Source organism: Microtus oregoni, unplaced genomic scaffold (assembly GCF_018167655.1).
Source record: "Microtus oregoni isolate MIOR12 unplaced genomic scaffold, Mior012 000068F_ref0000429, whole genome shotgun sequence".
Taxonomy (NCBI): Eukaryota; Metazoa; Chordata; class Mammalia; order Rodentia; family Cricetidae; genus Microtus; species Microtus oregoni.
Genome location: NW_024543975.1, coordinates 4,970,961 through 4,983,167, shown reverse-complemented (window position 1 = coordinate 4,983,167; position 12,207 = coordinate 4,970,961). Strand labels below are relative to the sequence as shown.

The 12,207-nt window shown below is 36.0% G+C and overlaps 1 protein-coding gene across 3 annotated transcripts in view; it reads right to left on the bottom strand.

The window, feature by feature from the left end:
* Nucleotides 1-12,207, bottom strand: part of Lrrc4c (leucine rich repeat containing 4C) — a 1,344,378-nt gene that overhangs the window by 329,585 nt on the left and 1,002,586 nt on the right. The window lies entirely within an intron of this gene.

The window sequence follows — 12,207 nt, the reverse complement described above, 5'->3', positions numbered from 1 at the left end:
CAACTGCACTTTGAGAGCTCAGCCCAGTACCTCACTATAGATGTCCTCATCTGCTTCCATCAGTTACTGGACAAAGGTTCTATGATGACAATTAAGGTAGTCAGCAATCTGATTACAGCATAAGGCCAGTAGAGGCACCCTCCCCATTATTACTTAGTGTTTTAGTTGGGGTCATCTTTGTGGATTCCTGGTAATTTCCCTAGTGCCAAGTTCTTTGCTAGCTCCATAATGGCTCCCTCAAACAATCCTTCCTCTCTGTCCTTCCCCCAACTTGACAAACCAATTCCCTCATGTTCTCCTCCCCCTCACCTTCTCACCTCTTTCTCCCCTTCCTTCTTCCCTTCTCCCTCTACCCCCACGCTCCCAATATTCTCAAGAGATCCTTTCTATTTCCCCTTCCTAAGGGAAATATGTAAGTTTCTCTTAGGATTCTCCTTGTGACCTAACTAGTCTGGGAACATGAAACAAAGAGCTGGGTCTTTGAGAAAACAAGACAGAAAAACCTATCCAAACTAATCAAAAGGCAGAGGAAAAAAATCCAAATAAACAAAATCAAAAATGAAAGGGGGGACAGATACTGAGGAAATCTGGAGAATCATTAGGTCATACTTTGAAAACCTGTACTCCACAAAATTGAAAAATGTAAAAGAATGGACAATTTTCTAGATAGGTATCATATATCAAACTAAAATCAAGAAAAGATGAACAATTTAAATATAACTACAATCTCTTAGGAAACAGGAGCAATCGTCAAAGTCAAAGTCAAAAAAAAAAAAACAAAAAAAAACAGAACTGAATGGTTTTAGTGCAGAGTTCTACCAGAACGTCAAAGAAGAGCTAATACCTATACTCCTCAAATTATTCCACATAATAGAAACAGAAGGAACAATTCCAAAGTCCTTTTATGAAGCCAAGTTAATCTGATACCCCAACCAAAGACTCAACTAATAAAGAAAATTACAGATCAATCTCCATTATGAACATTGATGTAAAAATATTTAATAAAATACTGTCAAACCAAATTCAAGAACACATCAAAAAATATCACCCACCATGATCAACTTGACTTGATCACAGAGATGCAGGGATGGTTTCACAAATGAAAATCTATCCATGTAATCCTCCACATAAATAGAAAAAGAAAAAAAATCACACAATCATCTCATTAGATGCTGAAAAAGCATTGGGCAAATGCAACACCCATTCATGATAAGGATGAAGAGGTCATGGGGAGGTTAGGGATATAGGAACATATCTGAACATAATAAAAGCAATTCACAATAAGCTGACAGCCAACATAAAATTAAATGGAGAGAAACTCAAAGCAATTCCACTAAAATCAGGAATAAGACAAGGCTGTCTCCTTTGTCCGTATCTATTTAACATAGTTCTTGAAGTTCTGACTAGAGCAATAAGACAACAAAAAGAGATCAAGGAATTAAAATAGGAAAGGAAGAAATCAAAAGTTTGCTATTTGAAGATGATATGATAGTACATAAGTGACCCTAAAAATTCTTTGAAGGAACTCCTATAGATGATAAACACCATCAGTAATGTGGCAGAATACAAGATTAACTCAAAAAACAAAAACAGCAGCTTTCTTATATACAAATGATAAATGGGTTGAGAAAAAAATCAGAGAAACATCATACTTTATGATAGCCACAAATAGCATAAAGTATCTTGGGATAACAGTAACTAAAGAAGTGAAATACCTGTACAACAAGAACGTTAAGGCTTTGGAATAAAAAAATTGAAGAAGATAACAGAAAATGGAAATATCTCCCATGTTTTGGATAGGTAGGATCAACAATATAAAAATGGCAATCCTATCAAAAACAATCTACAGATCAAAATCCCAACATAATTTTTCACAGACCTCAAAAGAACAACTTCACATGGAAAAACAAAACAAAACAAAACAAAAAACCCAGGATAGCCAAAACAATCCTATATGATAAAGGAACTTCTGGTGGCTTCACCATCCCTGACATTGAGCTTTATTATAGAGCTACAGTAATGAAAACAGCTTGGTATTGCCATAAAAACAGACAGTGGGACCGACAGAATTGATTCAAAGATCTTGATTTTCATCCACACACCCATAAACATCTGCTATTATTAAAAAAAAAAAAAACTAAAGTTATACAGTGGAAAAAAAGAAAGCAACTTGAACAAATGGTGCTAGAATAACTGGATGTCAACATGTAGAAGAATACAAATAAATCTATATCTATCCCCATGCAAGTCCAAACGCATCAAAGACCTTAATATAAATCCAGCCACACCGAACCTCATAAAAGAGAAAGTGGAAAATAGCTTTGAACCCATGGGCACAGGAGACCACTTCTTAAATATAACCCCAGTATCATAGACACTGAGAGAAACAGTAAATAAATGGAACCTCCTGAAACTGAAAATCTTCTGTAAGGCAAAAGGGCACAGTGAGTTAAAAGAAGCAGCAGCTTATAGTATGGGAAAACATCTTCACCAACACCACCACATCAGACAGAGGACTGATCTCCAAATATATATAAAGAACTCAAGAGCCTAGACATCAAAATACCCAATAGTCCAATTAAAAATGGGGTACAGTTCTAAATAGAGAATTCTCAACAGAGGATTCTCAAATGGCCGAAAGACACTTAAAAAATGCCCAACATATTTAGCCATCACAAAATGCAAATTAAAACAACTCAGAGATACCATCTTACACTGGTCAGAATGACTAAGATCAAAATATATATATATATATAGCTTATGCTAGAGAAGATGCAGAGTAAGGAGAACACTCGTCCACTGCTTGTGGGAGTCAAACTTTTACAGTCACTTTGGAAATCAGCCTGGCGGTTTCTCAGAATATTGAGAGTCAATCCAACCTCAAGACCCAGCAATATTATCTTGAGTATATACCCAAAGTATGTTCAATCATACTAGAAGGGCATTTCCTCAAATACACAGAGTAAAAGGGACAACTGGTACAGGAAACTAACTAATCACTGAGCACCCTGACTCTGAACCCAGAGTCAGTAAAAGAAACACACCTTGGATCTGAGACCTGAGCCAAGGAAAGAAGCATATTTATCCCTGAACCCCGGACGAAAGAAACATGCCCTGACTCTGAAACCAATGCCAAACAAACACACTTTGTCGCTAGAATCAGAGTCAGTGAAATAAATATGCGCTGGTCCTAAGATTAGAGTCAAAAAGCTAAAAAGGAACATCGAAAGAAACTGTTTGACCCATAAAGTCATGCCAGTGACCAACTAAATTAACCAACCCCTGTACAGGGAAAATCTAACAAATCCCTCTTCTCCATAAGAGGGAGAAATCTCCACCCCTAAGAAGCCTCTCTGCCCTCTCAGTTAAAGGTCACCATTTATCCCTCCCCAGCAGAGGCAGCCATTCTCCTGGACTCCTCTTTCCCAAATAAATCTCTTTCTTAAAAGAGTCTTGGGTGATGACCTTCATTCTCAGGTGCAGATTAGAAGAACCTGCTTAGGATGTCCTTTGGAGGACTGAGCTGAAAAACCTCACTAAGACACTTCGCTACGGAACCTAAGCAAGGTGGAACAGAAATGAAGAACTTTGCTACCATGCTCCTTAAAGGGGCCTGAGCAAGGCCAGGCAGAAAAAAGTAACAACTTTTTTTGCCAGAGCCAGAGGAGATTGCTACATTACTACAAGGGCTTCCCCTTTAACAGAATGGTAGCAGAAGAAACATCTTGGGCCTGAGAAGAAGCAGATAGCTGGGCTAGGATGCTCCTTTAAGGGAACAGAGCAGAACTCAGCTGCAGTGGCTCTCCTGGAGAAGATCAGGATCACTGTCTCCTGCGGAGAGATCATCTGCACCACACCCCAGCTTCAGGTAGCCTGGCTTCTGGATAGTCAGGGCTGAACTGTCCTATTGTGGCTCCAGCCTCCAGAGCTGGCCTTTTGTACAATGACATCTTGGATTTTGCATGCAAATGGATGTAGCCAGAAAAAAAAATATTCTAAGTGGGGTAACCCAGACCCAGAAAGACAAACACCACATTTATTCACTCCTAAGTGGATATTAGATGTACAGGACAAAATAACCAGTCTTTAAAGTCTTAATTTTAATTATACTGTGCAGTCAGAGGTAAACCTAGGGTCTTAAACTTGCTAAGCAATTATCCTCCCCTTAGCTATATAGCTAGACAAAAAAATAATATTTCAACAAGAATTCTGTAGAAGATGTGTACAAACTTTTGACATTGTGTTATGGCATCTCTATCTATAAAATACATGTTCAAGGGAAAGCAACATGTCTCTTCAGGTAAATGTGCCTCCTTCATGAACCTGGAAATAGGAGTTCAAACCGCAGAATACTCATAAGAACGAAAGAGGGAACCAACTCAACATACACATACTCAACATACCCACAACACACACATCATACACACACACACACACACACACACACACACACACATCAATTGGCTGGTCAATCTATCAATATGTTTAGTTGAGCAAATAAACAAAATTAAAGTCTTTTTAAGAAATGCACAATGGAGTTCAAGATGTTCTTTGATAACATTTTAAGTTTATGATTTGGGCATTCATTAGGATGGAATTTTATCTCAAAACCCAATATATCCATTCCTTGATTGGATGACTGAAACTATCCGTATTAATTAATTGCTTCCTTTTCGATTATATAAAAGTATTTCTCATGTTGGCAAAATGGCTTAGCAGGTAAAAATATGTGTTACAAAGCCTGAAACTTGAATTCAATCACCAGGACCTTCATAATTGAGGAAAAAAAATGTCTTTGACTCCCATACACTCACAAGCATCTCCCCATAAATGAATAAATACATGCAATAAAGTAGTTTCTTAAATATTGATAAAGATGCTTTAAAATTATTTTTTATTTAAAATATGATTTCTTTTCATAGAATATATTCTGATCACAATTTTCTCTCCTCCAAATCCTACCAGTTTTTCTGCATTTTCTCACGTACCCAAAACCACACTTTTTCTTCCTATTTCCCTGAAGTCATGTAAGAAAATAATAATAAAGCAAAATAAGAGAAAACCAAAAAGTAAAAAATAAAAAAGGAAACAAACAGAATAGACAAAGCAAAAACACAAACAGAAGAGAAAAGTGTCAGAGTCCAAGAGTCACGTCCAGACATGGAAACACATACATGTTAACTAAACTTAATGACCATCCAGACATGGAAACACACACATGTTAACTAAACTTAATGAACATGGAAACACATACAAGTTAACTAAATTTAATGAACATACATCTAAACCTGAAAAGGCTGTTTGGAGACAGGCAGTGGTAGGGCATGACTTTAATCCTAGCACTCAGGAAGCAAAGGCAGGTGGATCTCCGTGAGTTCGAGATCAGCCTTGTCTCCGGAGTGTGTTTCAGGACAGGCTTCAAAGCTACACAGAGAAAATCTATCTCAAAAAAAAAAAAAAAAAGCAAAACAAACCAAAAAGCTGTTTGTATTATGATTAATTAGTACTTTCTAAATTTTCATTGTGAAAACAAATACAAGATATAATTATTTATGCAGAAAAATTTATTTGTAAATTAATAAAATAATGAACTTACAAGCTCTGTTAGTGAACCTCTTAAATAAGATAATTTCATTTCATGAAATTGCAGGGGTTTTTTGTTGTTCAAACAGCTGTGATAACAACAGCAAACAGTATTATCTATTCAAGTCACTAACTGGGACAAACTATTATTTTAATTTTCTTTGTCAGTTATTAACACCTATTTGTAAAGGTAGGTGTTCACGTTTTCACTAATATTTTAGTTACTTTGATATCTATTTGTTTTACAGTAGGACCTCTCACACTATGTTTATTGGGCTACAGATTCAATATGAATGTAAGATCACCTTAGCATCATGTGCAAAACGGTGCATAAGGAGATGAGAATTTCCATAAGTAAGGATTCTTAAGATGCTCCATGATCTTGTTCCCTTAAAAATAGTATTAAATTTTTCTTTGCATTTTATAATTGAAAATATAGTAATTTAGTCCAAATTTTATACAATGTTGACAAAATATATAGAAGAGACGAGCATATTTTAAGTGATTTTAGCTAACTTTTTTGCATTTTTGCAGGAATGTTAAAACATAACTCTAGATTGGTAAGATGTGTAAAAGTTTGAAAGCTATGTCAGCTTCTACTTCTGGTTTTTCCTCCAGTGTTAAGTATAAGGCATGAAATATGTATGACCTAAGCTATTAATCTATGCACTTATTAGCATTACTTCCCGAGTGCCATATAGCTCCAGAGTGTTTTGACAAATAGCACCCTGATTCATCTTGGCTCTGTTTGCATGCCTAATACCAACCAAAGCTTGTTTCCTTCCTCTTCAAATGTGAAGCTGCAAACAAAGCTTCGTATCTCCAATTCTGGGGTTACTTTTGTTGTGCTTTACAAACATGAAAGTGTCAATAAGAGTCTGGAAAGATTTTTCTCAGTTTTCATATCAGAGTGGATAGTTCAAAAATCATTGGGCCACAGGAATCTCAGAAGAAGCAGGTGGGAAAGAAAAGGAGAAAAGGTTACCAGTGTCCCAGACATTTCTAGCAGTAATGCAGTATAGTTTGAAGCAGAGTGGAGTGACTTATAAAAATCTAAATATTTCAAGTAGCCCTAGCTTGTTCAATAGGCACAGTGGGCGATAAGAAAATAACATGGTGAGATGAATTCATTCCATGCCCCGTTATTGTTGTCAGAGGTCACTTGTTCATTCAAAGCTGTCTACAAAAACTATTAATTAACCACACAGAAACTGTATTAATTAAATCACTGCTTGGCCAAAACACAAAATTGGAACACATAATATACAACCAAAATACCAATACTACTCCAAAGAAAAGTTTAAACAAAGTAATATAAGAAAAATAGTATAAAAGCATAATTGAATACATTTTGAGTTGGCTTACATATGGGGCCCTTTCTTATTTGTGGTTAGTATAGCCAATGAGATTCCATTGGAGAAAACCAATTTCCTTTGCAGTGGTTCTCAATTGGAAGAAATTCTTACTTAGGGATGAGAGCTGTGTATACTTCTCCCTCTGAGTAATGGGAAATTGCTCACCTTGAATATGTGCATGACTTTAAAATAAATGAGTAATTCATTTTTTCTTAAAAAAAATAATACTTAAATTGTAATAGTTCTAAATCACGAGATCAACTGTAGTTACCTGAACTGGTCCACGCAACACAATCAATATCAACAATCAGTCAAAGAAAGAGAAAGGGCTCATTGAACTTGACATTTCTGAACTATAGGCTATCTGTAGGAGATCAGTAGACAGGAGGAATCATCATCTTTACTTGTGGGCCCATGTTTCTATTTAATTTTGGTGGATCACAAAAAAAGAGTGGCCATGAAACCACTAGAGTTTTTGGTTTTCCAAGACAGGATTTCTCTGTGTAGTCTGAGTTGTCCTAAAACTATCACTGTAGATGTGTCTACTTCCTGTTCCCGAGTGCTGGGATGAAAAGTGTGTGCCACTACCACCCGGCTAGACAGTGGAGAGAAAACAGGAGTATCAGGGAGGAAGAAAGTAGAAATAATCAGTATGAAGAGTGTACATATGTGTAAATTTAACAGCAATAGCAAAAAATAGAGAAAATGAAGGATTTACAGAAAAGTGAACAGAGATGTTCAAGTCCTGAAAGCTTAAAAGAAAAAGGTTGCAGGGCATTTGGGACAAATTGGCCATTTCCAAAACAATGTTCAATGTCTCTGTGTTTTCTTTCTGTCTGCTAGTTAGTTCCTAGATGCTTAGCCCCAAAATAATCACACAGAAACTATATTATTTAAATCACTACTTGGCCCATTAGCTCTAAATTCTTATTGGCTAGCTCTTATATCGTAATTTAACCCATTTCGATTACTCTGTGCATCACCACGAGGTCATGGCCGACCAGCAAAGTTTCAAAGTTTCAGCACATCTGTCTCTGGTGGTGCCTCCATGGCTTCTCCTTGACTCGGCCTCCTTTCTCCCCTCATTCTGTTTAGTTCCCACTCCCCACTGCCTAGCTCTGTTCCCCTGTAGATCTGTTATAAGCCCAAAGCAGTTCCTATATTAACCAGTGATATTCACAGCATACAGCAGGGAATCCCACATCAGTCTGAATTCTTTAATCTCATTGATCACATGAATTTGATTTTAAAAGGCTGATTGAGCCAAAGAATAAAAGTTCTCTCAATGTGTTTTTGTCCAAACAAGTAAACAAATTAATAAATCTCTTTACTGATGAGTGTAAATAATTATAAACAATGATAAGCATACAACAAAGAGGAATTGAAACAGTATGCTCCAAGTATCTACAAAACACAGAATCATCTATAATAGACACCACATCTCATACACTGTTTTTAGGTTTTAGCTTTTATTTGTCACATTCTATGTAGCTAGCACTTATATTACACAGCTTGTAATTCTGCAAACCCTTTAAACATTGTGATAGGTACATATATAATACCTAGTTTGATGCTTTTTAAATGCCTTGACTTATTTCTGATTAATGGCACAGATTTTTTTATTGCTTTGTGTATTATAAATAAAAACAATGCGTAGCTTTGCAGAGCTATTACTGTTCTGAAATTGAGAAGAAAAATGTGTTTTAAGACAAGAATTAGTCACATCCTATATGAGATCAGAATGGAGAGATTGTTCAAAAGACAATAAAGTTGTCAGAAGAAATTTTTCAGAGCCTCAAGCAACATTCAGGAAAAATATGTAAAACTTCATACATCAACATCAGATGAGTAGGGGAAGGACAGCCAAAAATTACTGAGTGATGAAAAGTGAGATAACTTTTATCTTTAGAGGTGAATTCACCGAGATGTACTTACTGCCCACAGCTATCTCTCAGTAATTGACAACTCACAGAAAAAGAGAAGTAATTGACATACATGATTGAACCTGGAGGGATGCCTGTGTTCAGTTTTACAGCATATGCATCCATGACATTTGAAAAACAAAGATATTTTCAAAATACTGGTCTAAGTACACAAAGACTGAGTATGTAAAGATCCTAAGGAGCTAGTTAGAAAACAATGGGACTATAAGATATCTGGGAAATAAAATATTTTCAAATAGGAAGGAAAAGCCAGTTTTAAATGCTTTGTGAATTATAGAGTGATTAATAAAAATTTGAAAACTTTAGTGAATGAATGATTACATAATTCTAAATGTTACACTCTGAAATGGAGAGAATGACCATGTTCTAAATGTATGAAAGCAGAAGTTTAAACTGCTTTTCTCATTTTTTCATCTGACCATACAGTTGAAAATTCAACATGTCACTCATCTATGACCCTATTTCTTTGGACTGTGACTTGCCCAGCCCTCTCCTGCTTCTCCACCTACAAAATGTTCATAATCATCCATGCCACTCAGGATTAGTGCCAGTGGTGTTGGCAAAGTGTCTCAGCATTTTAGGATGAAAAGCTCTACATGGATAGGGCTTATTACTATTATACTCAGCACTGTTTCTTTTCCTATTAAAGTACTGCTGATTTCTCAGCTACCCTAGAGCTTTGACTGGGGCTACATGGAGGGCACACTCTGTCTTCCTGCTGTTTGGTAGAATTGATAACTTTAACCTTGCCAATGAGGCAAAAATAGCCAAATCTAGGACATATTTTCATATCCACAGAGAATTTAAGGAATGCCAAGAAACACAACTGCTCAGTACTGAGGAAAGGAGAGGTCTACACAATATTCCATGAAAGCCAACAAGGAAACAAAAATTATGAGGAAATCGTAGAAGCAATGAGAATCCAGTCTCTAATACAGGTCTACTAAGCCAGTCCATTGAGGAAAGAATTCCAGCAACACACTTATCCGTTGTGCTATTCTTATAGTCTTCATGTTGGTGTTCTTTGAGACTGACACTCCTTGAGTATAATGGAGGTCTGTATTCAATTGTGTACAGCTAAAGAGGAAACTAAGTAAATCATTTGGGCAGCAAATCATATTGGCTGAAACATTTTATTTGGTATAAATATATCTTTTTGAGGAAAAAGAAAGCACATTTCACTTTGCTTGATAGTTAAGAATTTCAAGGGAGTGTGAAGAAGGAACGACAATAAATTAATAGAGATTTACCTCTTTATTTAAAATATAAAAATTTTGAAGAAAGCATTAGGTGTCTTATTAATTTATCACCACCTATTTTTGCAAGGTACTGGAAAAAAAAAAAACTACCATATTTCTCCCCAAATCACAAGGGCATTCTCTAATACCTTGTCTGCCAGCTAAAACTGAATATCAAGAGACTAAACATCTGGGTGGGAGTAGGATAAAAATATCTGGGACAGCACCACCATATGTTGCAACAAAATGGCCAGCTCCAGTCATCTAGGCTTTGTTTATGCTTTATATTAATGAACTTAGTCAGGGTAACCAGGCAGCCAATGAGCAGCATATGCTGCTCAAACTGTGGCTGCCTCGTTTGCATTTTTAGAAGCCATGCACAGCAGATATCCCAGCTATTGTGCCAAGCCACCCAAGCAATTATGGTACCAAGTATTAGGTCAGGCTTATATATCCTGTGTTTATGTGCTTCACAAATAGATAAAACAGATAAAATCTATAATGCTATAGATGCCTTTTAGAAAAGCTCAAAGAAAACATGAGAGGAGAAATGATGCAAGAATTGTGACTGTTCCTCCATTTGCACTGGTTTCTTAGGAATTCTTTCCCTTTGGCTGTCCCATAATTCCAAAAGACAATGCCTTCTTTATGGTGAGAGTATAATGGAGAACTTAACTCGTATTTTAAATGTAACTTAAAATTATCATATTGTTCTTGGTAAAGGATAAGGGTCTGTCATAATATTCATAAAGAATACCATATACATCAATAAAAACATTTGTTATACATAACAAGAATAAATATATACACAAGTATGACAAAGTTTTATGCAAGAACATTGAAAACATTAGCCAAAATTACCACAATTAACTGAAGTGCCTTCTGGTTCACATCAGACAAATAAAGAGATGGGAGTGGGAAGCTCCTAGAGATCCATGGTTAGACCTGTTTTATGTATCATTTCTTACCTTCTGTGCTCACCTGTTACTGACAGTCAGAAAAACCTGCCTTTCATTGTTCTTACTATTTGTTTGTTTATGTTATGTTATCATGACACTGATGGTTTCTTATTCTTCCCTTCTGTCTTGGTTAGGGTTTTTATTGCTGTAAAGAGACACCATGACTTTGGCAACCCATATAAAGAAACCAATTAACTGCGATGGCTCCCTTATAGTTTCAGAGGTTCAATCCTTTATCATCATGACAGAAAGCATGATGGTATGCAGACAGACAAGGTGCTGGAGCTGAGAATAAGAAAATGACTGAGACAGTGGCAGTAACCTGAGCATTAGAAACCTCAAAGACAGCCCCAAAAGTGACACACTCCCTCCAGCAAGGTCATACCCACTCCAACAAAGTCATATTTCCTAATAGTGTCACTCCCTATGGGATTATGAGGTAAATAATGCTCCATTGTGTACATATGCAACAAGAAGAACTAGGACCAAACACCACAGAATAGAGAAATCAATCAAAATACATGCAAATAAACTAAGCAGATATATTTCAAATAAAGAAGTACTAATGACCAATAAATATATATAAAACATGTTCAGTGTCTTTTGCCAAAAGGGCAATGCAATTCAAAAATATATTGAGATTCCTTTTTTGCCCACCTAGAATAACTACCATCAAGGAAACAAAACTACCAAAGTGTTGTGGCTTCAACCTGTAACATTATCACTAGCTAAGCAAGAATGTGTGGTGGAAAATCATAAAGAATCTTAAATAAATTAGTACAACCATTTTGAAAATAAGCATGGAGGTTCTTCAAAAGCTTACACATAGAGATACAGTGTGGTTCAGTTCTCTCATATTGGTAGTCAAAAGAAACATTCACTACATATTCCCTGTATATGCATGCTCATCATGCATTATCAAGTAGCTACGTTATGGCATCAGATGAGGTGCCTGTCAGCATATGGTAGTAATACTATATCAATAAATATTTGTTGTGTCTACATGCAGATTATCTGACAAAATAATGTAACTTTCCCTTTTTTTTTTGATCAAGGCTCTTCCAGTATTCTAAGCAAACACATATTTATAGGTATTCTTAATAAAAAGAAAATCAATTTGAGATCACAG